The sequence below is a fragment of the Triturus cristatus genome, chromosome 1_2 (assembly GCF_964204655.1).
Source record: "Triturus cristatus chromosome 1_2, aTriCri1.1, whole genome shotgun sequence".
Lineage (NCBI taxonomy): Eukaryota > Metazoa > Chordata > Amphibia > Caudata > Salamandridae > Triturus > Triturus cristatus.
This window is the reverse complement of record NC_140580.1, coordinates 47,822,326-47,846,078: the sequence shown is the minus strand read 5'-3', so window position 1 is coordinate 47,846,078 and position 23,753 is coordinate 47,822,326. Positions and strand designations below refer to the sequence as shown.

Here is a 23,753-nt window from a genome sequence, read left to right as displayed (position 1 = left end):
GTTACCTGAATGGATGCATGAGTGGCTCCCTGTCCATCCTTAGCAAGCAGAACATTCCTTTCAATCTGCTTAGCCGTAGTCATGTTTTCTATTTGCTTACTTTTGCTACAATCGGGGAACCCGCACGTTAGCTTACCATGTTGAAAGCTAAAGCACAGGTGCCACAGAGGTCTCGCATTTGCAACAGTTTGAGCTATTGGAATTGTAAATGACAATGCTTTTTATTTATGTGTTTACGCACCGCTTGTAGGTTTTGTAAACAAATATATTTAAAAGGCATTATCATTTACAATGACAATAGCTCAAACTCACGCAAATGAGAGACCTATTGCATTGCAAATGCTTGTTACTTACGTTGTGTGGACAACATTTGGAGGTTCAAAGACACCTAACGCCAAACTTTCTTTGCTTTGACGAGGAGGTAAAGAACGGGCAACCGGTGCAGTCCACAACTATTCTATTTTTTTGCAGATGTAGTACACGAGAGCAGATCAGAAGAAGAACATTACAAGCCCCCTTTTATTTGTAGGTTTTCATTGGGAAATTTTAATAAAGGAGTCCCTCTCACCAAGGATACAGGACTCCAGTGCTGGGCTTTTATTTAACAGAGATATCATCCAAGTAAAACAGCACAGCAATGTGCAGACTAGAATCTTCTGCTGCAGGCTGGCAACTCAGATGACCGTCCTTCCCTACAAGAACATCCATTAGGGAATCTTCCTTTTATATTTACAGGAAGTACAATTATTGAACTTTCTACAGACAGACGCAAGAAGGGTACAACACCACCTGGCGTGCAGGAAGGCAGTAAAGACCACGCTCTCCCCCAGCACATGATGAAGGATTACACAAATCAACAGACCCAGAACCTCTCATCATCACAGGAAGAGCATGACTGGCTCAGGGCTCAGGATAACACCCACTCTGGAGCTGGGACCAAATCATCACAAAGGATGATGGACATGACCACAGATCAACCATAGTTCACTATCCTTTGCTCCACTGCAGAAACACGCCCAGCCACACGTTTGTGGCCATGCAGTAGGACCAGCCTCGGTCAATCACACACTACAAGCACCCCTGCGTATTATTACCCCCAACGTTACACAATACCCTACACATCACAGACAGTTCTTTTGCAGCAGGTGCATTAACCATCCATGCTGCTTTGCAAGGATCGGAATATGTCATTGTCAGGTTGCAGAAACATCCATGCAGTAGGTATGTTAACAGAGTAAGATACTGCACTGGCAGTGGAGCAGGCTACTTGCAGGTTACAGACAGATCCCTGATCGATAAGTTGAATTAATGAGTTAATTGCTGGTATAGTCAGGGCCTAGCTAGATTTATTGCATGCCATTTCACTTATATAGTGTTATGTTTTAAAGTTTTCAAGATAACAGTCAATCGGAAGGCTGCGTGACTGAGTCACGTGCAGAGACTGTTTTCAGCTAGGCCTACAGCGATGGAAGTGGGTGGAGGGGGTGTGTCTGACAGCGCCAGTAATGATTGGCCCGTCTTAGTGGTGTGTCCGCTAAGTCCTCCTCTCATTGGCATCGCTTCTGAATTGAGTTATTCAGACTTACAGCATCTGGAACGCAGCAGAGCGCAACCGCTGTGAAACCAGACGGCTGGGCCTCTGCAGGCCCAGTCCTTAATGGGGAAGTGGAAACTGTGTACACACAGTCACCTTTTCCCTCCTCCCGCTTTCCACCATACACTCTGCTCTACCTCATGTATCCCCTCCCTCACCCCCGCCTTTCCTCTGTCCGTTCCGCCTCCTCTGCGCTCCTTATCCCGCACCCCTCTCTTTAAAACCCCAAATGTAAATGTAAATGTCCAGTATTTGTAAAGCGCGAACAATTACCCAGGGCCCCGGGAAGATTAAGAGAGCTATTGCCCAGAGTCACATGGTGCTGGACTGACCTGCTGCCAGCGCCGGGGATCAAACCATGAGCCCCAGGTTCCGGAGTCTGCCTCCCTGGCCGCTGCGCCACACCCCTCCCTTCTTGAACAAAGTAGAGTGCGTTTTTCTTGAGGTGGTGATGACGTCAGACGTGCATAGCTACAGTGAATACATAAGGTGCAGAAACAACGGTGAATAAAGGCGCATTTTGTACTTTCTAGGCAGTTGCGCTGTCCATGCAACTTACTGGAGTTGGGTCTTATACGTGGCATGCGGGAGCAGTCCGTCAGACTGAGATGAATGATCATATAGCCATTGCATAACATTTATATAGCGCTTGCTACTGCGATGTGGGACGTTGAAGCACTTCTCAAGCTTCCCCTGAAGCGCGACACACATACTTTGGTCCTGCCTTCCGGTTTGGGTTCATTGCATTTCTCAGTCTGAGAGCCGAACCCCCCAGGGCCCGATTCGCAAAGCCATTTGAATTTGTAAATCAGACTGCAATTACGCTGGTAATGGATTCACACACGGCGACTCTAAAGATGTGAATCCTTTCACTCCAGCGTATTATTACCCCCCAACGTTACACAATACCCCACCCGAGGGGTGCAGGGTGGATGCAAATTCAGGACGGTGAATGTAAAAATTCAGGACAAAGGGTCAAAATTCAGAATAAAAATTCAGGACAGGAGGTCTAAATTCAGGACAAAACTTCGGGACATAAAAGGTACGTTTTACAGACACATAAGAGGAGGTTTCACAATAGTATATAATTAAGCCCATCCTTATTCAAACATTTGCTAACCTATCCATCATGTATCCTTCCATCAATGATTTCACTCATCGATACATCCTTCCATCCACCCTTTCACTCATCCACCCTTTCACCTTATCCGTCGGTACACTCATCCATTCACTCTTCCACCCATCCATCCATTCACTCATCCATCCAGCCTTTTAGCCTTTCACCCATCCAGCCATCCTTTCACTTACTCATCCATCCACCCAGTCACTCATCCTTCCACCCATTCACCCTTTCAGTCATCCATCCATCCTCCCTTTCTCTCTCCATCGACCCTTTCACTTAGCCATCCTTCCTTCTCCCATCCATCTACTCATCCACTCATGAATCCATCCATTGATCCTATCACTCACCCATCGTTTCTCTCATCCATCCACCCTTTCACTCCTTCATTCATCTATCCATCCTTTTGTCCATCTAACCTCCCTTTCACTCACTCATCCATCCTTACATCCACCCTTTTACTCATCCGTCCATCCATTCACCCTTTCAGTTATCAATTCATCAATCCATCCATCTTTTCACTTATCCATCCACCCAGTCACTCACCCCTTATCTACCCTTTGACCCATCCATCCATCCTTTCATTCATCCATCCTCCCTTTTTCCCATTCATCTACCCATCTACGCTTCCACCCATATATCCATCTATTTACCTGTTCTCTCATCCATCTATCCTTCCACTCACTCACTCATCCATCCATCCTTTCTCTCATTATCCATCCATTCATCCTTTCATTCATCTATTCACCCTTTCACTAATCTATCCAGCCATCCACCCATCCCTTCACTTACTCACTCGCCCACCTTTTCATATTAATTATGAGTTGAGGCTTTGTCTGCAGAGTTGCAGACAGAAAATGACCATCAAGAATTTCATCCTTGCTGCAGTTCCTAAAGTAAGGGGTGGGGGTAGGGCTCACTATCCCTTGCACATAGGCAATCTGAACAATCATTGGCATAGCCAATAGGTCTCGCCTTTGGGACCTTATAAGTATTTAGCTATGCAACAGTTGCATAACTAAATACTTATAAGGTTCCAAGATCCAGACCTATTGGCTATGCAAAGCGGGCGTGCGGCCGCGAAAGTGATCGCGATCACGATCAAACATCAAAGCGGCTGTGCGGCCGCGAAAGTGAAAGTAATCGCGGTAAAGCGCGGCGCACGCGCCCGCGCACATGCACTGTAGCTCTAGGCTGGCCTGGTAGCACTTTTTGGAGCCCTCTCAATAAGTCTCGCCAGACCAGCGCATGCGCTGGGTCAGGCGAAACCTAAAAAGGGGAAGTCATGAGTCATGCATGATGCACAGAGCCAGGCCATGACGTGACTGTCACATGGTGTTGTTTCCAGGGCTTTAAGTGGAATGAAAAAACTGGGGGGTCTCTCCAAAGGGGGTGTTTGATGTAATTAAGGGCATGGCTTAAAACACCTTAGCTAAAAATCTGTGCTTGGTATAGTGTACCGCCCGACTGGTATGTTGCCTCTTCTGTCATTGTATCCAGATATATAACACACCAAGTAACGTTACACCTGCAACAAGCTAAAACTATTGGCTTTGATAATGGTTGTTAGTTACAAAAAATAAAAAAACAGCAATCATGGCTTCCTTGAATATAATATTGAAAATGCATCAGTTCTAAAATGACGAGAGTGTGAAAGAACTCCAGCCCCTTCTTTTTAACTCCTTTCACCAGCTTCTTTTCTTGAACTGGATTCTCACCTAGCAGAATTGGCGTTTTTTGCACATTTGTTCTGTCTGACAGAATGCCCTGCCCAAACAGAGGCTGGGGGAGGCCCACCACATGCTTTGCAGCCCAGACTGGCCCATTGCCATTCTGTATGTGGCAATCAGCCGCAGACAGAATGACAAAGGGCAGGGTGGGGCCGCGGCTCTTGTGCTCAGAGGAGTGCTAGGCCGCCCCATCAGGGAGCTGAGGCTTCATGCAGGGGAAAAGTGCTGTTCCCTGCAATGCCCCAAATTACGGACAAAAGGCACCTGTAAAAGGGATTCTGACGGACAACGGACGTGAGGGCCAAATTACGGACGGTCCGTGAAATTTACGGACAGTTGGTCACCCTAGAGAGGTGGGATGTCGGTGTTCCAAAGAACTGGGAGTTTGTGATCACCTACAAACTTGTGAGTTTGTGGGCAGTCACAACATTTCCATCCCCTTGTCCTGCTCGTGCTCAGAGATTTACTTTTGTCCATGGAATTCTCTGTCCTTGTAAAGGACCAACACACTATCTTCAATTTGGTCTGGAAACGAGCTCCAAAAAACCAGAAATCCTAAAGGTTCAAGCAGGACTTTTGCAACTTGGTGAGGAAGTTCAGGATGCTCAGTGTCTGAAAGATGACATCCAGCCGACCGGTGGCTAGGAACACAACATGGATGAACCAATCACCGTGATACGTTAAGAAATACACTGCTAATGGAAGTTGCCAACCAGAAGAGCTAGAAGGTTTGTAAATACTCTGTTTTTTTGCCCAAACATAAGTGTAAAAGGGGGTAGAAGAGTCTCAGAGATCTCCAGTCCTCCTTCAGGATCTGTAGGAGATATGTGGCTATGCATCCTTCACACCCAGGAAAGCTGCAGATTCCTGCAGGAAGCTCAGAGGGTTAGTTTTCTGTGTGCTATGCATTGGGAAGTTCATGATTCCCACGAGGAAATGTCCTCATTTAAAGTTGGTGATTATTTTTGGTGGGTTATGGCTTTGTGAAAGTGAAATTCTACTTTTGTCTAGGACATGTTCAACTTCAAGAAACTCAAATTCCTCACAAAGGTTCCTTGACTACATTCATCCATTCCCCGAAACGCAGCCGCAGGCTGGAGTCTGCATAGGCGGCCATCCCTCCTCCGCATCATACTCAGGGGAGTTCTGTGATGGAGCACAGGAAGTCAGAGAGGCATAGTGTGTGCATAAACCCTGTCAAGGAGTGAGCCTGATGTCTACAAAGGGGGTTGGGAGGGTTCTCCCACCTAGAAAATAAGGGAAAAAATGGCAAAAATTATGCATTATATATCCAATTGTATAAGTTTTTACTCAAAACTGCCTTTGTGCTTACCCCCTTTGTACTTCTATTTCGAGTCCAAGCGTCGCATACTAAAAAAAAGCACACGGAGGACTGTCTACATAAAACAGGACAAGTTAAGTCCCCTTCCAACAACGCGCATCGCATCCCCATGACAAGCTGCACAACAGGAAGGAGCATGCTTCCTGGATCCTTCAGCTGCCTCGCATTGCAGGGAGAGTAAAGGATGAGAGACGGAGTAATCATAAGGGGAATCTGGTGAATAGTTATTTATTTGACACAAGCACCAGGATATTTCTCAGAGAAACACTGTGCATAGGTGGAGGGTGATAGCATGGTATGCTGATGAGGGAAGAGAAAGAAACCAAAGTGGATGCTTGAGGCATTGACCGAAGAGGTAACAACCAGATAACAGTTTAGTTTTACAATGGGACAATTTACAATTTGGCATAGTACCTGAATCCTTGGTTATTCATTACTCTCTGATAACATCAGATCGCTCCCAAGGCTGGCTTCGAACTCTCGAAGCATGGGCCATGAATGGATATAAGTGCATCATACATTCTGTGGAGGAAGAGCAACAGGCTTAAGTTGGTGGATGGTAAATTTCTGGTGAGTGTGTAGAGGGTCAAATTGTTGGACGGGTAGTTCCTTTGCAAGATCATGGGCCACTGTAAAACAATTGAGAACAGCTGTTTCTGGCCAAGAAAGGCAGATGGCCATCTTCATGGTTATTGCACTAGATTACAGCAATATTATTTTTTATATGTACATATGGTTTAAAGTACAACCACCATCAAAATGTACACACTCCCAAATTTATGACAGCGCACTCCTCAGATGCCCTCAGGCAAGCGAAAAACTGAATTTGAGCTGATTACCATCATTGTAGTTAAACAGGATTGTAAATAACAAATTAAAGAGCACAATAAAAAAAATTGGAATTAATACTTCAAGTCAATATAGTCCCTTTACGACAGGAATTGAAGCCCTGTGAGTCCAACAGTGCAGTGCCCGGCCGGCTGTGGAGTACATGGAAATACATTGCTGAGGTACCAGTTAGAAGGGAGTGAATGGACAGTGAGGTAAGACAGACAAGTAACTGGCAGAAAGAGCAGAGGATTATTGAGTAGTTTGGGACTTGAAGGGGGCTGAAGGTGCCATGAAGTATAGTAAATGAGAGGCATTGTGGATCAGAACATAGTGATGCAATGTTTTGAAAATACTTGGATTTGGAATGGTGGGGAAACTGAGTGTGTTCTAGGTGTCAGTATTTTCTGGGGTCCTACGTTTACTCCATTTGCACAGTCTGTTGTCTTGGTTTCTTTGCGCTCAGTGAACAGAACACTGCCCTACATTCCTGAAAACGTTAGTAAGCAAAATACTGAGCCAGACTCTTGAGCCCTCAATGAACACAACACTAAGTCCTATGCACACTGCGTCAGGTTTGTGTGCCCTACGTAAGCATACTCCTGTGGTCCCTCAGTGACTAGAGCTCTGTGCTAGGCTCCCGTAACTTCAGTGAGCAGCTCACTCCGCCCGCCTCCCGTGCCCACTTAATGAGCAGAACCATGTTCTAGGCCTCTGTGTCCCTTGAGGGTCCTGGCTTTTGAGGAAATAAACCAGATAGCGTGTCCTCAGTGAGCAGGGCATATTGACCCATACAATAGCGCCTTCTGGTCACTATGGACTCTCTGGGACAACGCTCTTCCTCTTTCTGCCCCAGCTCCGTCTGAGCTCACAAATTTCCAGAACAAGAGCAGTAAGGCAAAAGCCAACCATGCGTCATTTCCGACCTGTGATTCAGCCCCTAGATCGATTATGCCAACAGAAAGCACAAGAGATAGATTAAATAAGGATACACAGTAGGACTGCCAACGGGAGGGATGGGTTGAATAAGGATACACAGTAGGACTGCCAACGGGAGGGATGGGTTGAATAAGGATACACAGTAGGACTGCCAACGGGAGGGATGGGTTGAATAAGGATACACAGTAGGACTGCCAACGGGAGGGATGGGTTGAATAAGGATACACAGTAGGACTGCCAACGGGAGGGATGGGTTGAATAAGGATACACAGTAGGACTGCCAAAGCCTGAAGTGCCAGCGCGGCATTCTAACTGGGAGCACATGTGACCTCATGCATATGACTGCCTCCTTCTGTGCAGAAGCTCAGGCTTGCAACATGTTGTTTAAACTGGTGTTTATTAACATTTATTCCAGGCCAATGGGGAATGCAAAGGAATCGCCGACCATAGATGAACTCTCCAATTTTCTAACTGACCTATCGAGTGACTCATATTATGTCGTGGGAGGGGATTTTAATTCTCACTTCGAGCCACTCCCTGGTCCATTGGATGGGTTATCATCTGATGAAGAAGTTAAATGGGCAGTCCCTATGGTGGAAGCCCCACCTCCAAAGGCGTGGACCCCTTTAGCGGTGCAAATTACAGCCCTCACCCTGAAGTTTGGACTCAGAGCTTGTAATGGGCGAATAAAATCTGACATACCCAGTAAAACCACCTACAACAGGCTGGGTAGAGAGTCCCGCCTGGATTATGTCTTGGCCCAAATAGTGAAGTGGCCGACAATCCAGGACTTCAGGGTGATGGAAAGGTCCGATAGTGACCATAATGCACTTGAGCTCGACCTTGTCCATCCTGGCCCCCAAGCTCCTCTGAATAATGTGGTAGAAAATACCCCTGTACTTCTCCTTGACAACAACCGCAGAAGGATCAGGTGGGAGCACTTGGCCACGAGCAAGAATAAACTCCCTAGGCTCTATGATGGGATAATTCCCATTTTGGAAACTGTGGGTTGCTTGGACGCCGAACCATTCAACAAAGACTCCCAGGGTAAATTATTCAAAGCCCATGAGGAACTTATAAAAGCTGCGGGACCCCATCTCACTTGTAGCCCGCGAAAGGCAAAAGGGGGGCATCCAGGAAAAACACTATGGTACAACCTGGCCTGCAGAAGGGCAAAAACAGAGCTCCTCAAACTAATTAAGGAGGGTCTTGGTGGGGATACTCTAAAACAAAGCAGGCGAGTTTACAAGAAACTCACTGCCCATGCTAAGGCAGAATGGGAGGAAGAACAGTGGGAAAAACTCACTAAGGCACTAGCAACCCAAGACCATCGGTTGTTCTGGAGGATTGTGAATGGGGGGTCGGGGAACTTAAAATCGGCACTAGAGCCGAATATTGCTCCTGGGGTATGGCAGGCTCACTTTCAGACCCTATATAGCCCTGATGCGGAAGAATCCCCTGTTGCTGATGCGGTAGACTTCCCGGACTATGAAGGGGAGCTGATAACGCTCGGCGAAGTGATTGCTGCCATTTCAGGACTTGCCCCTGGAAAGGCGCCGGGATTGGACGGACTACCAGGGGATATGTTTAAGCAGGAACCTGTTGTATGGGCCCCTTATCTTACCGCCCTCTTCAATGGAGTTATTGGTGGTATGGAGATCCCTAGTACTTGGCTGGGGGCTGAGGTGGTCCCCATCTTTAAAAAGGGCTCACCTCTCCTCCCAGCCAACTATAGACCAATCAGCTTGATAGACGTGACGCAGAAGCTGTTTGGTAGGGTGATGTTGAATAGGCTACAGGACTGGATTGAGGAGGTGGGAGCCCTTAGCCCTTACCAGGCGGGATTCAGGAGGGGGGTATCCACAGTGGACCAGGTTTTTAGATTGAATCTGGTCTACTGGCGGGTAGCAAAAATCGAGGGCGGTAGTTTGTACACAATTTTTGTGGACTTACGGGCCGCTTTTGATTTGGTGCCCCGGGGGAAACTTTGGAGCATCTTGGCAGAGATGGGCGTCCCCCCGGACATCCTCTTGATCTTACAGAGATTGCATCACAACAACTATGCCCGAGTGAGGTGTGGGAGGGAGGGGGAACTGACCGACAGATTCCCCGTTGACCGGGGGTTAAGGCAGGGCTGTGTATTGGCACCGACCCTGTTCTGCCTCTTTGTCAACGGGGTAATCGCCCATTTGAATGCCACTGAATACACTGACGCCCCGAAATTGAATGGCAGCAGGGTGCCCGCAATTATGTTTGCGGACGACACCCTGCTGCTATCCAAAACCCCTATGGGTATTCAGAGGATTCTTGACTCCTTCGTGGCCTTCTGTAACGATAGGGGGCTCGAAATTAACGCGGCAAAAACCAAATATATGGTTCTGAACCTGAGGCAAAAATTCCGCCCAAATCCGCAATTGGGTGTTGGACGGCTGGAGAGAGTGACTACTTTTGAATACCTTGGTGTGACTATTAACGAGACCATGACTTGGGGATCCCACCAGAGCAGGGCAAGCCTCAAACTCACGCAGATCACTGGGGGTATTGCTCGTATGATGAATGGTTCATCATATCGTCCACTGGGGGCATTGATCCAGATATATAAAGCCCAGGCTCGGGGAGCAATAATGTATGGGGCGGAAATATGGGGCCACACATCTTGTAAGAGTCTGTCATTAGTGGAAAACAAGTTTATCAGACAGATAGCCGCACTCCCTCCCAGTACTCCGCTCCTCCCCTTGAGGCTAGATCTGGGCCTCCGACCATTAGCTGACGAAATAAGCCTGAGACCTCTAGCACTTTGGCGTAGGCTGTGGAGCAGTATTGATCTCGTAGAATACAGGGCGGAATTGGCTGAACTTTTGAAAGAACCAATGGCGCTCAGTATTCCCTGGGTCAAAAACATCCAAGCCATTTGTGTGGGAATAGGACTCCCCGAACTATGGAATGACCCGGCGAGAGCCGCTCCGAAAATATCCAAAAGGTCCCTGGCTAAGGTTTACCATGAATATAAACTAGACAGGGCTCAAGCTACCCAGGCAGAAGGATCCTTAGCTTCTGTGTTCATGCAGAGCAAGGATGTCTATAGACTGGAGAGGGTGTTGGATTCCATCTCCCCCGTACTCACCAGGAAGCTGTTCCTCCAATGGAGATACGGCACATTGCCGTTCAGATTTTTCACAAGTACCTGGTCATCGGGTCCCACCCCAAAGCAGTGTCCGGCTTGTGACGCCATGGAAGAAACTGATTTGCACGTGGTTTTCTTCTGCCCTGCCTATAAAATAGCACGTAAATACTGGCTCCTCCCCTTGATAAGGAACATGGGTTGTAGGGAATACGCACCAATGTACAGAATCTTAAAAACTGATCTCTCTGGCCCAATTGTTTTCGCATTGGCAACATTTTTGACCAATGTTTGGCACACGCGCAACCGGATTTTAAAGGCGTTAGGACCCCTATAAATGTTTTTACCTCTTACCAGAGATTGAATATGTATATTGTACTTTTGATTGTTTTCACTTTGATAATTGCTGTTTAATAACTTTTTATCTCAAATTCTGGATTATTTATATATTTTATGCTTGTATATATTTTACCTGTGCTTTTATGGTCATCCGACCGAAATAAAGCTATCAAAAGTAAAAGTTCAACAGTAGGACTGCCAACGGGAGGGATGGGTTGAATAAGGATACACAGTAGGACTGCCAACGGGAGGGATGGGTTGAATAAGGATACACAGTAGGACTGCCAACGAGAGGGATGGGTTGAATAAGGATACACAGTAGGACTGCCAACGGGAGGGATGGGTTGAATAAGGATACACAGTAGGACTGCCAAAGCCTGAAGTGCCAGCGCGGCATTCTAACTGGGAGCACATGTGACCTCATGCATATGACTGCCTCCTTCTGTGCAGAAGCTCAGGCTTGCAACATGCCATGTGTGATCTTGTTCTTGTGCACATCCCCCAATCACTTAGGAAGCTGCAAATCAGAGGTGGGACCTGAGGACTGCTGTCAACCCCAGAGAATACAGTTTACTTGAGCAATGAGTGATGATGGGCAAGACAGTGGCTCTCTGTGTTGCAAGGCCCTTTTCTGTCCTAAATTATATTTCCTATACTAATGTATTTTACAAGTTATAATAAGGTTTGGAAGTGCATCAAGAGAAAAGGGCTCCACGTCATCAAGTCCTAAACAAGCATTGGCAAAGTCAAAAGGTAGTGATGCCCGAGCTATTGGCCGTGTCAATGTGAATGTCTTTTGGCCATTTTGTCTAGCAGCACATCTACTGTTCAGCATGGCTGAAAGTCACCGATAACCCAGAATCACAGGATGTTGAGCCAACTCTGAGTCTCTTCCCCCCATGTTGAGTTTATTGTCCTGCCCCTCCTAACACAAAAAAAGCACTATGACGTGGCCTGCTCTGACCGGATCATAGCGCTTTGTTCAGTTACTTTCAGCGATGCTTATCAGCAGATGTGCTGCTAGAGAACATGGTAAAAGACATTCACATTGACAAGGCCAATAGCTTGGGCATTGCTGAGATCTATTGGCTTCAATGCTTGTTCTATGTTGATGGGTCTTGCTGAACAAATGTGGAAGTGAGTGAGAAACAGTTGAGAAGCTTTGAAGTGAAACGAGGATGTAGTGTAAGGGCCAGTGCTGGCGACAGGGGCACTGGGAAACCAGGTTCGAATCCCAGGGTCGGCTGAACAGTCTGTGATTCTGGGCAAATCACTTACGCTTCAGCCTACGTACCACAATGAATGTGTCATTGTGTAATGTAACTGGTGAGCACTTAAAGCGCTCCAATACCATCGGCTGGTGTTAGCACTATGGTAATACAGAGGACGGAGCGAGTGCTCCAATACCATTAGATCGTGTAAAAACAATAAACAAGTGCTGTTCATGTTTTAACAACTTTTTAAGAAATGTATTCTTTTATGTACATGCTTATGCATTTTAGTGGTGTGTGTTTATGTGTACAAGGGAGACTGGCAATACGAAGGATGGAACTGGCGCTCCAATACCATTGGATTGCACACAAAAAAAAAAAAAAGCAGAAGAGACCAGGGAATCTGTGGGGGTCCGGGCCAAGCATGGAAGCAGGAGGGGATGTAGTGATGGGCAAGCAAGAACGGGAAAAGGCGAGAGGAAGCAACAATAAAGGGGTAAAAAAAGACCTTCACTGAAGCAGGATCAGCGGAAATACATTTATTTACGTACACGCGCATGCATTTCAGTGGTATGTAAACAAGGGAGAAGGATGGACAACACAAGTACTCCTATAAAGTGCTTGAAAACAAAGAACAAATAGCTGCTCAAACCAGGAGCAGTGTAAGGGGACATGTGCTTGGTCCATGTGCTATGGGTGGGCCAAACACAAGAAGAGGGCATGACGCCCGCAGGCCATGATGATTGGCATAAAAAAAAATGAGAGCGACACTGAAGTTTACCAATGGTAGGAGATGGGTGGGCTGTAAGCCTACAGATAGAACACAACACATCTCTTCGCATGTGCTGTCTAGCTGAGCAGCGCATGCGCTGTCTAGCTGAGACCTAAAAAGAATGGCTTTCGCTCAGGTGAAACCTACTGACTTTGCCAATGCTTGTTTGTTTAGAAACTGAAGATTAAGTGATTTATTGCTAATCACAAAATGTGGAACTGGGGCCGAGGCTATGGAGATAATATAGCGGCCTCTTGGGAGAGGATGTGGTGTAAGGGCCACAGCTGCCGACTATCGAGCTGGGAAATTGGGTTTGAGTTTCGGTGTCGGATTAGCATCCTTGATTTATGGCATTTCACTTAATCTCGCCTTGCTTACAAAAATTAATGTGTGCTTGTGTAAAGTAACTAGTGCTAATGTAAAGATCTTTAATACCTTTAGGTGGTGTTGGCGCTATATAAAACTGCACAAAAAATGTGAAAAGCAGAGTCAGGGGAGGAGGGGATATATGCAATGAAGGTCAGCGGGACAAGAAGCGTCGGGTGGGAGGTGGACGGGCAACCAACAGCAAATGCGGGCTGCCATGAGGAAATTAAGTGACTTGGCCGTAACACAAAATGTGGAACTGAGGCTAGGGAGAAGGTGTGGTGTTCTCTAGGGAGAGGATGTGGCGTAAGGGCCACAACTGCCGACTATGGAGTTGGGAAACCGGGTTTGGATTCCGGTGTTTGCCTAACGTCCTTGATTCTGGGCAAACCACTAAATCTCCCTGTGCCTACAAAAATGAATGTGTGCTTGTGTAAAGGATCTGGTGCTAATGTGGTGTTGGCACTCTATAAAACTGCACAAAAAAATATCTGGTGCTAATGTAAAGCACTCCACTACCTTCGGGTGGTGTTGGCGCTATGTAAAACTGCACATAAAAAACTGAAAGAATCACAGTGTTAGGCTAGATTACAGTAGTGAAAATGAGAAAATACATCGCATGGACAACCAAAATTAAAAGGTATACTTTTGCCATGGACACCGAGGGGCAGACCTTGATGGCATCAAAACTTAGCCTGGCTCCTTTTAAGAGAATTCAAGGTAAGTAACAATGGTGCACGGAAACACTTCACCGGTAGAATGCAGAAAAAGTGAGAGTGTCCCAACAGGAGAAATTTGAAGAAATAGAGTCCCACTCTATGAAATGTGAAGCAACAAGGTGAGACACAAACAGTTCAATCATTTTGCAAGGGAGAAACATGGCTATGCAATTACAGCAGATGACACAGGTACTTTAGATGCTCTGACATGCCCTGTGAAAATGAATACTTGATTCCCTTGAGCTCTGATTTTCTAGCTATAAACACCATTGTTGAACGACCATATATGGTGTAAAGATGCACACAACCTAGCACCCACACGTGCAAGTAATAGCAGCCGAGCACACATGCTCCAATCAGCACATCAGCTATACACTAAATTAAAAAGGCACAACAACACCACTCACTAGAACAAAGCAGACTACAATGGAGGTTTAAAGTAGTGACGGGATCTGGGAGGGGGTGATTTGTGGACGGGGCAAGCAACGGAAGGTGCGAGGGAGGAAGCAGAGATGGGAAGGAGGAGGTGGGGGGAAGGAAAGCAGCAACAAAGGGAAAAGCAGTGATGGGGGAGGGGTGATTTGTGGACGGGATAAGCACCAGGATGTCCAAGGGAGCGAGTAGCAATGGAAAGGAGGAGGTGGGGAAATGAAAAGCAGCAGCAATGGGAAAAGCATTGATGGGGAGGGGTGATCTGTGAATGGGGCAAGTAACAGAAGGTGCGAGGGAGCAAGCAGAGATGGGAGGGAGGAGGTGGGGGAACAGAAAGCAGTGATGAAGGGAAAAGCAGTGATGGGGAGGGGGTGATCTGTGGACGGAGCATGAGGGTGAGTGGGAGGGAGGGAGGAGACGGTGCTGGTAAAAGCATGATGTGGGAAGCTAGTTCTTTATGTAATATACCAAAACGAGGTATGCTGTGTAAAGAGTCCAGGTGTCCCTTAAGAGTTGACAGGGGCTTGCTCTAGAAATCCCAAGACGCTCTGTCTAGGGTAGTGTGGTTGAGCAGCTTATCAGAGAGAAGTGTTAGACATTTAATGCACATACAGAGTCAATAAATGATGCACATACTCATAAAGGAGATCCACATCAATTTGGTTAAATAACAGGTATCTTTATATATATTTCAAACCCAAAAACTTTGGGGTCTATCAGGATGGCGGGCGGATGCCTGCCTGCCATCGAAACCCGGAAAACCGCCGGTCTGATTAGCATTGCGGTCTTAACCGCTGCAGTGTGATTTTCCGCCTGCCACTTTTCCGCCGGTTGCAGTCCGCCCGCTTGCCTGGCGGGCAGAGCTGGACTGCTACAATTGTTGCGGATCAGGGCCAAGCACCGCCGGCATGATTATGATCCCGGCGGTAGCCTGCCTTTCCGCTGCGGTGGAACAGCCATGGAAACGCATGCAGAGACATGTTCCGGGGGCCCATTGCGGGCCCCTGATGTGTTGGGGGGGTGTGGGTGCACTGGGGTGGTACCCATGGTACCCCCCTCAATGTCCCTTTACCGGCAGGTGGTGACTGCGTACCAGCAGGTGGTGACTGCCACGCAGTGCAGGGATATGCAGGACATGCTCTTTTTGACATCGCGGTGGTGCTGCTGGCAGGAGCGACCGCCGCAACGTTAATCGCCAGAATCTGACCGTCGCGGTCAGATATCGGCTGCGGAGCATCGTAATTGGACTGGCCGTTATGCCGCGGTCCTTGCTGGCGGTCTTTTCCCACTACCATGGCGGTCGGGCGGATTTTCCGACCGCCGTTCTAATAGACCCCTTTGTTATCAGCAAAGTACTTTTTCATAATAGACTTTTTACAAGTTTAGCACAGTTAACCATAACTGCATTTTTACGCGAAATGCTACCCACGGGGGAAAGAACATTTACTTCATACATATACCTACAATGCGTTTCTGATGGGTCTCCTGTCGGTCGTGACGTGATAGGGGGACTTGGGGACACGTCCGGGTACTCCCAACATGGGACTTGGTTTGTGAGGGTCCTGGGAGCATTGGGGAGTAGTTGGTTTCTTTAGGCCCGGGCTCGCTGGTGCATGTGTGCAGAGTGTTTGTGGTCGGCTGGTTCTTGTGCGTCAAGGCACTCACGATTGTCGCTAAGGGCTAGCAAAGGGAACAAAAACAGGACAGCTGGGCCAAACAACAACAATCTACATAATCAACAGGCTTCAGAATGCTCAGACACAGCACATCCAGTGCTTTCCACAATGCAAGAGGACTTGCCCTCCTTACTCAATGAAGAATAACTAAAAAATATAGACACGCCCCTCTCCCCGGCCTAGGAGCTGCTCTTTATACCGTAGACCATGAAATCCTGCTAAAGCCTGAAATGCTGGTCCAATCATCTGGAATAGTACTATAACAGTATTCATCATTTATTTCAATCCCAAGCATTAAATCAGAGTCAACAGAGTGGATCACCTGCATTACCCAAAGGTCATCTCTTATAGCTGCTGTTTTTCACCATCTGTGTGTGTCCATGGCACAGATGATTTGTTTCCCGCAACTACAATTTAAAAATACATGTGACATCCGAATGCATATCCGGCTGGGTGATAATATCACATGCGCCACTGAATGAAGAAGAGAAACCTTTGTCGAAATGAAATGAAAACCAAGTTCATGATCAAGGGTGATTGCAGGATATGGGACGGACCTACCTTCAAGACTCGACATTGAAAAACATGGAGCTGTGGTTGGATACAGGGGAAATCCAATCAGAGCTCTCAAAAGTTAACACTTTCCAGCTTATGATGTCGAGAAGGGTCTTCCCGCTACTTCAGCTGAAACACTTAATTGAGTTGATAAGTTCTTGGTTCATTCTCTGCTAGATTACTGCAAAAAAATCTGTGACAAAGCTCCGAAGAAACATCTTCAGAACCTCCATAGGCCAGATCCCAAGCTGTGAACCTCTGCTTGACCTTGAAGATATCCGACCACATCACCCAAGCTCAATACAAGGTCACTGGCACCCAGTGGAGCAAAGGATGTGGTTCATGTGCTGTGCACAGGCATGCCAAGTAATCTACTTTAGTTATGTGATTATAAATCTCATCACCCAAGCTAAATTCAACCAAAACTACCATGGAGTAGAACTTTGAGAGTACTGAGCCGGAAGCTTGGTGCTATGAGTTCACATCTAAAAAAACAGTCCAAACTGCCTAGACTTCAATTGAGTCTTAAAAATTTGCATTTTTTTTTAGAGTTTCCACAAACTCCAACACAGATCATTGACTCTTGAATGGTCACCGCAGGAATGCATATGGCCATTAGCTGACTGACGGACATGGTTGACCTCCAGTCCGAGCACCAGAATCGTGCACTCTCCAGTGGTGGTGCCACGAGGGTTCCCACATGTATATTTATAAAGAGCTTTGAAGTCATTTACAAACAAGCAAATAACAAATAGGTCAGTACACTGAAAAAGGAGCTCTGAGGTTCAATATGTTGTGGGATAACTGTGTGTGATCTCCTAGGTTATTTTCTACTCATGCGGTATAGTTTGTATAAGGAGTCGTGCATCGCTAACAATCCTTAACAGTACGCATTCCACAATGTTTCTTTGTTTGGTGAGGTCTTCGTGGGATTTGAGGCATATTTTGACATAATTCACGAGCTGACCCCTTTAAGAAGCTCGTGTCAGGAGGATAAATCAAAACTTTTCTTTTAGCTAGAAACTCCAAAATATTCTGGAAGTGTGCACAGTCCAGCTGAGGATAAAGCTCCAAGACATGGCACTTGGCCACCAGCAGATGTTTCTGAAAACAAAGCAGTCAAGAGAAGCATTCAATCATGACCCCAGCTTCCCAGCAGCTAGGACCTGGGCAGCCAGGATAACTCCCCCGTGTGGCCCCTAAGCAAGCTTGAGCCCTGTGGTTTACCTCAGTGTTCCCTGGCCTTGCTTTTCTCAAAATCATTCAGTTCTAAAGGCCCCTCCAAAAATGTCCCTAGGTCCAATAGTGGTTCCAGCTTAATGTGCTCACGCTGCATCAGGACAGAGATGAGAGCAGACGCACGGTTGTATCACGTCTGATTCAAACATGGAGACGACTAATCTGAGGGCTTCACCCAGCCATGAGGTGGGGGCACAAGCCAGTCACAAAATAACACAACTCAAGTGATAGATAATGCAATGTCCAGACAGAGGAAGTGAAACATTTGAGACACCACTTTATTGCCAAGAAGGATCAACCACCCACCAATGGACATACCTGGTTAGAGCCCTAAAGTGATTTACAGGTTTACATGTAAGGGGAGGCGGGACAAATGACTACATGTTCATGGGCGTGGATGGCTGGCAATGTCTGTGAGAACCGCGCCATAAACCGGAATTTCCTGCTCAATAGACTCTCTGAGAGTGACTGATGCCATGAGGATAGGCACAGTGTTGGCTTGTATTGAAAGAGTCCTTTTTCAAGTGCCTGCAGGGGTTATTATACACGGTTCCCCACCCTGATGCGTATTCAGATGTAGGAAAACGCGTTTGAGATGAATTCCGAGCCTTTGAATTAGGCGGGCAGATTGGTGTGGCTCAGACAGCAGGCAACACCTGCAGGTAGAGAGACAAGCATTTGCAATGCAATCGCATTTGCGAGAGTTTGAGCTATTGGCATTGTAAATTACAATGCCTTTTATTTATGTGTTTTGAAAACCTGCAAGCGGTGCGTAAACACACACTTTGTACTTATAGTCGTTGCTTAAGAGAAGCAAGGCTGGCAGTAAAAAAGGTGCAGTTATTGCCAGCCTTGCTTCTCTTAAACAACGACTATAAGTACAAAGTGCCTGTTTACGGACCGCTTGCAGCTTTTCAAAACGCATAAATAAAAAGCTTTGTCATTTACAATGCCAATAGCTCAAATGCCAGCCCTATTGCATTGCAAATGCTTGTTTTACATGTCACTCAGATCCTATTTCATGTCCCTTCATTGGAGGCTCGCAGTTGGTTTTCTGGCTGAGTAATGACATCCTTGGATATCTTTTCCAAATCGGTCATTTGATGCTTTCCCCTAGAACCTGGATTCAAAAGTGGTCGCGCCGGGCACTGTCCTTGGGAAGAGCACCCTCCATGCTGGAGATCACAGTATGCAACATCATTTCTGATTTTCGCTCATCTTCACTGCCTCTAGTTACTCTCCCTAAACTCAGTTGATTGTCAGAAACCCCTTCATGTTTTAAGGCAGATTAGCAACGACAAACGAATGAGCGCCAAAAAGATAAAAAGTGTCTGTGATTGTTGAAGCTGTCTAAGACCAGTGCGCTGAAGAATCTCACTTCGATTTGTGAGCTGCTTGCCCAGTCCGTGTTAATTCTTTGCAATGTGGTAGTACTACTCCTGGTTGTATAATGCAATTATCAGGACTACAGGGAGAGGAGGTGGCGTAACGGCCAGAGCTAACGACTTTGGAGCTGGAGAACCAGATTCGAGTCTCTGCGTCAGCTCAACATCCTGTGATTCTGGGCGAATCCCTTAATCCCGTTCCTGCCAAAAAAATGAAAGTGTCATTGTGTAATGTAACTGATGCTCATCTAAAGTGCTCCAATACCAAGTTCGGGTCGAGTTTGCGCCATATAAAACTGCACATAATAACATATAAAAGCAAATATAAAACCAGGACTGGATGAATTATTCCCACTGGATCAGGGTAACACAGCCCCTGGTCGATAATTATGTGATAATGGAAAACGCTAGGATTTGCGGCAGTCGTGCTAAATGACATGTGGTGGAGAATCTACCAGTCGATCTGCTTTCTCCTAGGTATAATATGTTTGACAATATTATAGGCGCATTTAGCTGTCCCACCAGTAATCAACGCTTTTTCCGTTACCATCCAGGCTCTAGGTGTATCCAGTGCCAAAATGCCTTGCCTCAAATTACATTTTTTATGGCCAGGAGATTCTTGAGTATCGTTGTAGCAGTGAACAAACTGCGTAATGCAACACAAATTTTAGGCGCGTGAAAAAGTTGCTAGTCCAAGATCACACAATTTGGTGTCCGAAAACCAAGGATTAGAACTGCTTACATCTTGCTCCCCAAGTCAATCAATTAGCTACTAAACATCAGTTCTTCCCCCCATTTAAGGTTTCTACATGTTGTTGGCGTGACTAGTGACGATCATTTTGAGTTGCTGGATTTCATGGTAAACGTGATGCCAGAGCACACAAGGGATCGGATAGTTCATAGCGCCGTGAGGCTGCAGATTGTGGGGGGGTGCTTTGCTGTATTATGGAAGTAGTGTACACGCTCTGACATAGCACACGCTGCATGTTTGTGGTTGAACAGTGGCAGGCGCATTTGTACTCGCAGTCTAAGGGGAGACAGTTCCCACAGCATTTACTGGGTCGTTTTGCGGCCTCAATAGTGAAATAGCGTTTGGCTCTGGAGAAAGCTAAACTGAAATCAATAAACTAGAGGGCAGACTCATAAGCAGATGGAAGAGCAAATGCACATGTATAACATGGGCGAACGGTCTAAGGCGCTGGGTTTCGGCACCAGTCTCTCTGAAGGCGTGGGTTCGTATCCTACCGCTGCCGAACTATTTTTTGTCAAAGAAATATTGTTACATTAAATAGTGGACTTACTTTACATTGAATACCTACAGGGCCAGACTGGCTACCGGGCGTTTTGGCATGCTGCCGAGCTGGGGGCTGATTTCGTTGATGGGGACCTGCGTGTGCTGAACGAAATTTGTTTTGCTTTGTTTATTTCGAAGCACACGCAGGTCTCCAGCAACGAAATTAGCCCCCACCGCAGTGACATAAGCCCTCAGCTCGGCAGCATGCCAAAACGCCCGGTAGTCAGTCCAGCCCTGAATACCTGAACTCACATTTCCTTTTAATGATTCCAGGCTTTAAGCACATGTTGAAGCCTCAGCTCCCATCTGTGAAACTAAGATATGAAGTGAAACAGAAACCTAACACTGACAGTTGGTGACAATGTAGCCGCACAAGCAGGCTGAGCAGATGTCTTCCGGAAATATATGAAAGCGGCGCCGTGCTGAAGGACATTACGGCGCCCGTGCACATAAGTTAGATGCATGGCTGCCCCTTGGTGTACGGTTGTCCATTGCTCGGCTTTGGTAGGAAGTGACACCTATACATCACAGGCCGAAAGTGGTCATCCAGCATCAGGTAGGAGTCCACAGCCCTGAGGGTGTTTGGCATGTAAACAAGGAAAACAAAATCACAATGTGGGATATCATCTTGGGCAGGGCTTTAAGTAGGATGAAAAAACTGGAGGGTCTCTCAAAGGGGCGTGATTAGGCCGTGGCTCAAAAAGTAAGATAAAAATCTGTGTTTAGCATAGTGTGCGGCCTGAGTGGTAATTTGCTGCTTCTGTCATTGCATCCAGATATATAATATAGCCTTATAGCCCACCGTAGCGGGCTATACCGGCTATTAAAGTCCCGCTGCAGCGTTAAAGGCCCGAGCCGAAGGCAGCGGGACTTTAATAGCGTTATAGCCCTGCTACGAAGGGCTATAAGGCTATTAGAACATTCTGCCACTAGAGGGCAGAATGTTCTAACAAAGGCTTCTCGAAGCTCGAGGGGATTTAAATCCCCTCGAGCTTTGAGAGGCTTTTGTAAGACATTGGAATGTTGCTCTGCGGGCCTTTACCAGCCCATAGAAGCAGGGAGCACTCCATTGCCTACAATGGAGCTCCCAACATTCCAATGTTCTAATACAACAAGTATCATTACACTTACAAGCCAGGACTTTTGGCTTGGCCAATGGTGGTTATATGCATAAGATAAATAAGCAACAAGTATAGCTTCGTTGTATAGAATATTGAGCATGCTTCAGTTCTGAAATTAGACTGTGAAAGATCTATAACGAGTATCTTTGCAGCTGTATCAAAGGCAGTGAAGGGTGGTACTGTTGCAGAGATAAGATTTATTTTTCATCCTGAGGGTGAGGGTGAGGGCAAAAATGGAGAGCACGATAGAGACCCGTCCCAGCGCCTGCTTTTTAGAACTGCTGGTGCTGAGCACCGGCAGGAACCGGCCCACTTGAAGCGCTGGTCTTGGAATCTAATATTTTATAGTCATCCCTTTTGTGCAGGTTTGTGTCTGGCAGCTGGATTATGAGGAAACCAGAACAAGTGCTCAATAAACCCACATTGACTCACATGCCTTCTGGATGCGGAGTTAGGCTATTCGGCCTCTTGGTGCCTAGAAGTTCGGCATTTGAGTTCCTTCTCCTTGTGAGACACCAGAGTATAAAGACTCCCTTCTGCACATTTAGAAGAAGCAAGAAGCCCCCTGCCCCAGTCTTTTCCTCATTGTTTGTGTATTTCTAAGTACACATCACCCTACCGTTCATTCAAGCACATGTCACCCAACTACCAGCTCGCGCTGCACAGCCATCAACCGGCACTACACCCAGCACTACACCCTTGAACGGCAGTAAGTCACTAGGCGTAGAGTGTCTTACTCCTGGCTTGTCCTTTGCTACCCCTGGCACTACCTGTTCTACCCCTCGTCGCAGAGGACAGGGGAAAGAACAAAGAGTAACCTGGGCTTTGGGAGTTCTGTTAACTCTCTGCACTCTCCACTCCACGGTCCTCTACAGCCAATCCATCAACAGCAGATACGAGGCCGTTATGACTGGCGTAGGAAGGGGGGTGCGGTGGTTGCAGGCCGCCCCGGGTGTCATCACTGAGTAGGGTGACAAAATGGCAAAAATATGTGTTTTAAACACATATTTATGCCATTTTGTCAAGCCGGGGGGGGGGGGACAAGAAATGTTCCACACAGGGTACCACCTGCCCTTGCTACGACACTAATTTTTTTTTTTGGAAACATTTTTTTATTATTTGCATCTCAACCTCACAATACAATTGCTCAACGCCCTCCGCCCTCCACCGGATAGTTTACATTTAACCATGCCCCCAATTGTACAAAAGAACAGTCACCCATCCGGCGTAGAGCCCCCCTCCCCCTCACTCCCACAACCCATGTCAGTGTGCCCCCCTCTGCCAGCCCTCTTCCTGATGCGCCCCTCCCATTGCCATGACTCGTGTATGGGTGCTCAAACCGTCCCTAGGCAACTTGGGCTTTCCCCCATGTCTAACCGCGCCTCATGCGTCCAGTGCTCCCCACGGTTCCCCTCTTACTCCCCGCTCACCGCTTGCTACGACACTAATTGTGGAACAAATGGTCCACCCTCCTCTTTCAGATCACACTCACAACTCTTCACACCCACAAGCACTCGCTCCCAGTTCAGGGCTCTGGATGAGCCTGCCGAACAGCAGCGGGTGCTGGCGAAGGAGCCTTCTCTGGTGACGCACGTCCCCGGGTGACTGTGGGTGAAGGGTTCATCCTTTTAAAGAGAGTCAGACCTCGTTATACTGCGAGAGGGGCACGTGAGCGGCCCTTTGAATGAGACAAAATATCTATTCTTTGCAAAAAACAGAGCCTGTCCAGATTTATTGTCTACAGTGGGATAAAAGACAAACCATGATATTATAATCGAACAAAGAGTCTGTGATGTAATTTCCGCTACCTCTGGCATTTTATTTTCGTAAATCAACATATATGACTGAACCTGCACTTTCTCACCCTACTGCTTTGTGTGATCTTGGCCCACCTTTGTGTGAACAATGCCCAGCGATGTGGAACTTGGCTTTATGGTCACTAATGCAAAAAAAGTCAAATACCTTCTTCC

The 23,753-nt window shown here is 46.9% G+C and overlaps 1 protein-coding gene and 1 long non-coding RNA gene across 2 annotated transcripts in view; one reads left to right on the top strand and one right to left on the bottom strand.

Annotated features, from left to right (window-relative positions):
• The window catches only part of LOC146866738 (uncharacterized), a 49,854-nt gene extending 47,859 nt beyond the window's left edge, over positions 1-1,995 (bottom strand). The window contains exon 1 of the long non-coding RNA XR_014960559.1: positions 1,927-1,995. This is a non-coding gene — a long non-coding RNA (uncharacterized LOC146866738). The remainder of the gene's footprint in view (positions 1-1,926) is intronic.
• The window catches only part of PNP (purine nucleoside phosphorylase), a 110,054-nt gene that overhangs the window by 3,471 nt on the left and 82,830 nt on the right, over positions 1-23,753 (top strand). The window lies entirely within an intron of this gene.